Raw genomic sequence first — 6,711 nt, forward strand, 5'->3', positions numbered from 1 at the left:
TACCACTATTTCAGGAAAAAATAAAAGCAAATCTGTGTCAATTAATCATTCTACATTCATGTTTCCATGAAGTACTCTATAGGGCTAAATGTGTGTTAATTTTTTATGAACAAAAAGACTTTCAATGAGTCCTTTCTTATAAAAGCATATTCTAGAAGATCAGGCCTATTATGATTTATCTACATGAAGGAAGTTAATTTCTATGGCTCTACTAGTAGGTCATCAGTATGAGAAAAATATTCAGCTGCATTTTTTCTGGTTATGACTTTAAAAGTTATATATAAGAAAACTGATGAGACTGAAGATGTTCCTGGTACTAAAAAGAGAAGAAAAATTCAGGCTAGCCTAAATAAAAACAGAAATAATTTCCAAGACCAAATTTATTCCAGAGAGAAAAAAGGAAACAGTTCAACTTCTTGGGTATCCACCCAGAAAATCCCTGCAATCAATATTCCAAGGTTATTAGGTGCTAAATAATCTATCATCAGCAGCTGAGCTACACACGCAGACCTCTAGTACTAGAAGGCTCCACATTTAAGTCTCTGGACTTTACAACTTAGATACTGACACACTTTTATCTTGATGGAATTCTGCAGATAATGAGTAGACCAAGATTGTAGGGCAGGTTAATTCAATGCAGAAATCACACAGATGCTTTTAAGTCAATGACAAAAAAAGTAGCAGTTATCCCCCAAAATGGTTTTATCAATGTCTACATAGAGAGAAAATCAGCACAGAGATAATCGGTTAAACAGAAGCAACTCACCCCTGCTATAAGCATTCATCTGAAAGAAGCCCAAATGTCAAGAGCAAGCCAACATTCTACTATCCAGACTAAGAAGGCCAGGGAAGACAGTAGGTACCTGTACTGTATCCCCATGGCGGTTTGTGGCCAAGTGAGATGTCAGGTATGAGGTATTGGTCTGCTGGCTGGGCTGGATTTCCCACTCTCCTCTGCACTCTGATGATGTAGTCTGCTTAGGCATTAGGAAGCAAGACAGCAAGATATGGAAGGAAAGTTAAAGCAACAGAAAGCAACAACAAAATCCAGTACATTAGTATTTCTGTGGGGTTTCAGTATGGAAGTTGACATTAACAACTGCTACAAAGCAGTGAGAAACAGTACTGTGATGACATTCATTTCCACTAATGAACCAGCACATCAGCTGAAAGAAAACCTGTACTGACCAAGAGTAGAGAGGGAACCAACCAAAAGCTGGGAGTCACCTTCAGCTTCCACATTAATGTGATTTCAGCACCCACTAAGCAGATCAAATTTAAAAGTTAAAAGATATTGAGCAAACAGTCATAATTTCATCGATTAAATAACTAAGCAGATAAAAGTCTTCCCATGAGGAACCAAGACAGTGTCACTTCCTTAAATAGGTAGGTAGCTTACTACTCTCAAGTTTAATGTCCATGAGACTTGCTTTTTCTTCTTTCAACATCCCTCTCATTCCTCCATTTTTTGAGACCAGGGTCTGTCTTTTTCTGGTAACTCTGATTTACGGTATGAAACTCATAACAATTCTTCAAGTGTTGAGATTATAGGCATGAAACACCATATCTGAATAACAAGAGATTTACTAAGATGAACAGTGGCTGAAATATGCTTTCATATCTAAATGAATGGGCAAAAGTAGTTTTAATTTTAAAAAATATTTTACTTATTAAAAGTTTGTAGATTTGTTATATATATATGAGTGTTTTGCCTACATATATGTGTGTGTACCATGTGCCTATGAAGATCGGTAGAAGGTGTTATATATGATGCAACAGGAGTTACAAATGGTTGTAAGTCACCATGTAGATCCTGAAAACTGAATCTAGGTCTTTTGGAAGAGCAGCCAGTGATGTTCACCTCTGAAGCCACCTCTCTAGCTCCCAAAATATCTTTTTATAGGAGACTCGCATGCTAGGAACAAGGACACAAAGACAAACATAAAGCTTCTCATTCCTTGAGCCAATAGTATTTAATTTGGAATTAGAAACAATTTACTAATTTACTTTCTTTTTAGAAAGCAAAAGGCAGGTATTTATTCAGCAAAAATATGTTCCCCCCCCAAATTAAAACTCTTCATACTGTTTATATTTTTGCTGCTATTCAGGCTGTCCTCATCTCTTCTTTACCTGTTTGTTGTTTAAGGTCTCATACTAGTCTCCCCTCACTTATGTGTGACTTTTTGTTCTGTAGTCTGTATTAGGTACCTTCTGCCCTGAGCCAGATGGCTGAGGAGGTACTGCCATCAGGTCTCACAGCTCACAACAGTCCTAAAGCTTCAAAAGATGAAAAATGAGCAGTTTGAGATGAAGTAATGAGGGATTAGTAATTAAAGTTTTGATTGCTGCTAATATCAGTAACAGCAGGGGTTGGAATAGAGTATTGCTCCTCTACATGGACACTAGGTAAGGAACTTATCTCAGAAATGCTGGTGACTATAAATGTGTATTCTACAGCTTAAGGCTCCATGCTGACTATTTCCCTCTAAGGATTTCATTGATAAGAACTGTGTAAAGTTCATTAGTAAGTGACCTAACAAACATTTCCTATAAAGCTACAATTTACTTGTCATTATTAACAGACTGTGAGGTCACATAGATAATGGCAGTACTGTAAAAGATTCTTGTCAGATTTGCTGTTATTTCCTTTGGGGGATGAGGAGGCTCAATAAGGAGGTAGCTGTAGTAACTTGCATGCTATGTAATTTCTAAAAGTGGGGTTAGGTTTGTATGCTATCAGCACCACAAGAGAGTTGAAACTATGATAAATATTCCTTTCCTGTGGGGTTTTGTAAGTTGCTTAGGTTGATCTTGAACTGGCATAACATTAGCCCAGCAGTGACCTGTGTGGCTGGGATTAGAGGATACACTACTTTGATGTTTCCCTTCCCATGATTTCTGTTGATAAATATTCACATGGTAAGTTTTCCAAAATATGACTGTGGTAAATAACAAAATTATACCATGTTATAAACCCAGTGAGTTTATCAGATGCCTAGAAAATTGAATTAATGTTTTTCTAACATTAGAAGATATACAATTAATTTAATAAAGTTTAAGTAGAGTATTCAATGTCTTAATCTATTATGTAGAATTAGGTCTCATTATGTAACTCCAGGTTGGCCTCAAACTCATGATGCCCCTGCTTCAGGTGTGTGCCACAACAGTGTTCAGCTTCCCAAGATTTAAATACTTAAAATATCTGATTAGAGAAGATTGGAGAGATTGCTCAGCAGTTAGAGCACTTGCAGAGGACCTGAGATCAGCTCAAACACCCACATGGTAGCTGACAATTGTCTGTAACTTCAGTGCCAGGGAATCTAATGCCCTCTTTTGACCTTTGTCAGCACCAGGCACATGCAAAGCACAAAAACAAACATGCTGGGAAAAAAGCAAGAGGAGGAGGAGCTCACAAAGAGGATGCCCCTATTTGAGGATCTATAGGCAGTTGCTAGTTACTGGGAGAGGAATTCTTTTTTTCAGCCCTATAGTCATTGGTAAATTGCCCATTCCTCAGTAAACAACCCCAAAGACACAAGAAGATATGGCAGTTAGAGAGATGGCTCAGCAGTTAGAGCACTTGCTGCTCCTTCAGAGGTCCCAAGGTTTCAACACTCACATTGGACAACTCACAATTGCCTGTAACTTCAATTCAAGGGGAACTAATGCCCTTGTCTCCTGCATCTGCACATACATGATGTATGTGTATTGTATATGTGTGTGCATATATATATATATATATTTTATATATTATCCAAGCTCACGCACCCGTAAGTACATACACACATACAGATAAAGTAAGTAAATCTTTGAAAGAGCAGTATGAAAGTAGAAGAGAAACTAGTTGAGAAGAGGAAAGTATCAGTGGGAGAGGGTGATGAATGATAAATATGAACAAAACACATTACATTTACACATAAAAAGTCACAATGAAACCAATCATTATGTATAACTAATACCTGCCAATAAAACATTTAAAAGTCCATTTACTGGCCAGTTAGAATTATTTAGGGTTTTATGAAATATACACAAAACATTACTTCTCCCATAAATGCTGGTTTTGTTCTGCTTGTTTTGTTAGGTGTGTGCATGTATAAACATTTATGTACACGTATACATGTGGCCAGAGGTCAACCTTGATGTTGTTCCCCATTGGCCATCCACTTTATTTATTTATTTACTTCTTTATTTATTTATTTGAGGTCTCTCAGTGGCCTCTCACCATTTCTCTTTCTTTCTTCCTTTTTCTTTCTTTTCTTTTCTGTATTTATTAATGAGAGAAGGTCTCTCAGTGGCCTGGAACTCATCATGTAGGACAGGCTGGCTGTTTAGTGAGCCCCAAGGAACTGCTTGTCTTAGTCTCCACACTTCTGTGATTATAGGTGTGTGCCTACTACCATGCCCACCTTTTCTGTTTTGTTTTGTTTTGTTTTAAAGAACCTGACTTGGGTCCCCTGGAAGTGTAGCAAGTACTCCTAATTACAGGGTCATCTCTCCTCCTTACCAGTCTTCTGCTTTGTCCCACATAGGCACTGTTTGCTCTTCACATGTGTACTGGGGATATTACTCAGGTCCTCATACTTGCAGGGCAAACACTTTAAAAACTGTGCTATCACTCGTCTCCATAAAAGTTGTTTTTGCATTTGTTTTAAATCACATAAAAATGAAAAGGGAAAAAAAACAGGGCTTAGACTAAGATTGTAGCTCACTAGTAGCAAACTTGTCTAAGGTCCTCAGGTTGGTCTCTAGAACAAAGAGTAAATAAAAAATAATTTAAAACAGAAGAGAAAGTAAAGGGTGGAAATGGACATTTATTTATACTCACATGTATGTGGATGATTGAACACAAGATTGTGTATGGCCTGAACAAGTGCTATCTATCTATCTATCTATCTATCTATCTATCTATCTATCTATCTATCAGTTTCTAAGACAGGGTCTCACTATATAGCTTTGGCTGTCCTGGGGCTCAGTATGTCAGCTAGACTGACTTTGCCTCCTGAGTGCTGGAATTGAAGGTGTGTGCCACTATGTCTGGCTAATTTTATTATTTAAAAATTGGTTTACTTACTTTTTTCATGTGTGTGGGTATTTTGCCTGCACATATATCTATCTGTGTAGCATGTGTAAGAAGTGCCCATGGAGGTCAGAAAAGAGCATTAATTGGATTCTTCGAAACTGGAGGTACAGATGAATATTATCTGCCATGTGGGTGTTTGGAACTGAACCTGGGTCTTTGGCAGGAGTGACAAGTACTTTTAAGGGTTGAGTCAAGACTTTATTACTTTTAGTTTATGAGAGTATTTTCTTACATGCATATCTGTACCATGTGTGTGTCTGGTGCTCATGGAGACTAGAAAAGGATATAAGATTCCAGGAACTAGAGTTACAGACTGTTGTGAGCACATCTTATGGAATAAAAAGAAAACAAAACTGTCTCTGAGATGAAGGTTCATAGCACAAAATCCCTACATGAAAACACTGGCTAGGTCTCCCACTGGCAGTTTAACAGCTCACTTTAAAGTCTAGAACAGAAAGAAGGGAGTGGGCAATGAAGAACAGAAGTAGACATCAAGATATTATCAAATCGGGAGCTGAAATCCATAAAATTGAAAGAGAACACAAAGAAGTAATGAAATGCAGAATTGGTCCTTTGAGCCTTTAATTAGACAAAATGAAAACATTTATTAAAAGATAGAGAATATCCAAATTAATGAAATCTAAAATGATAATGTTGACAAAATAAGAGACAATGAAGAAATCCAGAGAATAGTAAAGACATAGTTTTAAAATGCCTGTACTCCACCAAATTGGAAATTCAAAAAGAAATGGATAATCTCCTCAATAGGTTCCACTTACCAAAGTTAAATCAAACTAAGGTAAAAAACTTAAAGAGACCTAAACTCCCAGAAATCAGAAGTCATTGCAAGTCTGCCAACAAACACTTCCCAGGTCCATGAGTTTCAAGGTAGACTCCTACCAGACATCCAAAGAGGAGTTCACAAAAATACTCCTCAAAGTATTCAACAATAAAGAAGAAACCTTAGCTGATTATTTTGTGAACCCATGGTTACCCAAATAGCCAATCAATATAAAGACTCAGCTACAGAGAGAGAGAGAGAGAGAGAGAGAGAGAGAGAGAGAGAGAGAGAGAGAGAGAGAATGAGAGAATTACAGACCAATTTCCCTTAAAAATAAATAAAATACAAAACATGTCAAAAGATCATCCTCCATGATCAATGAGGTGGGCTTCATTAAAGAGATCCAGGAATGGCTTAACATAATGTTATTAACATGTAAGAAAATAAAACAACTCATCATCTCATTAGATGATGAATAATTCTCTGTCAATATTTAATCACACCTCATGATAAAGTTGTTGGAGTGATTAAGGATACAAGGAACAAACCTAAACATAATAATGTCACTTTACTGCAAACCTATAGCCAACATTAAATTAAATGAAGAGAAATTCTAATTGATTCCACTAATTCACAAACAAGACAAGTTGATCCATTCTCTTTGCATCTATTTAAAATACCATCTAAAAGATAAGCAAGAGCAATGAAACTGAAGATGAAGGTAATATAGATTAGAAAGGAGGAAGTAAAGGTATTATTATTTGCAGATGATATGAGAGTATGCATAAGTGGGCCAACACTTTCCAAAGGCAATTCCCAGAGCTTATAAACCCTTTCAGCAAAGTTGTTG

This window comes from Arvicanthis niloticus, chromosome 24, assembly GCF_011762505.2.
Source record: "Arvicanthis niloticus isolate mArvNil1 chromosome 24, mArvNil1.pat.X, whole genome shotgun sequence".
Classification (NCBI taxonomy): domain Eukaryota; kingdom Metazoa; phylum Chordata; class Mammalia; order Rodentia; family Muridae; genus Arvicanthis; species Arvicanthis niloticus.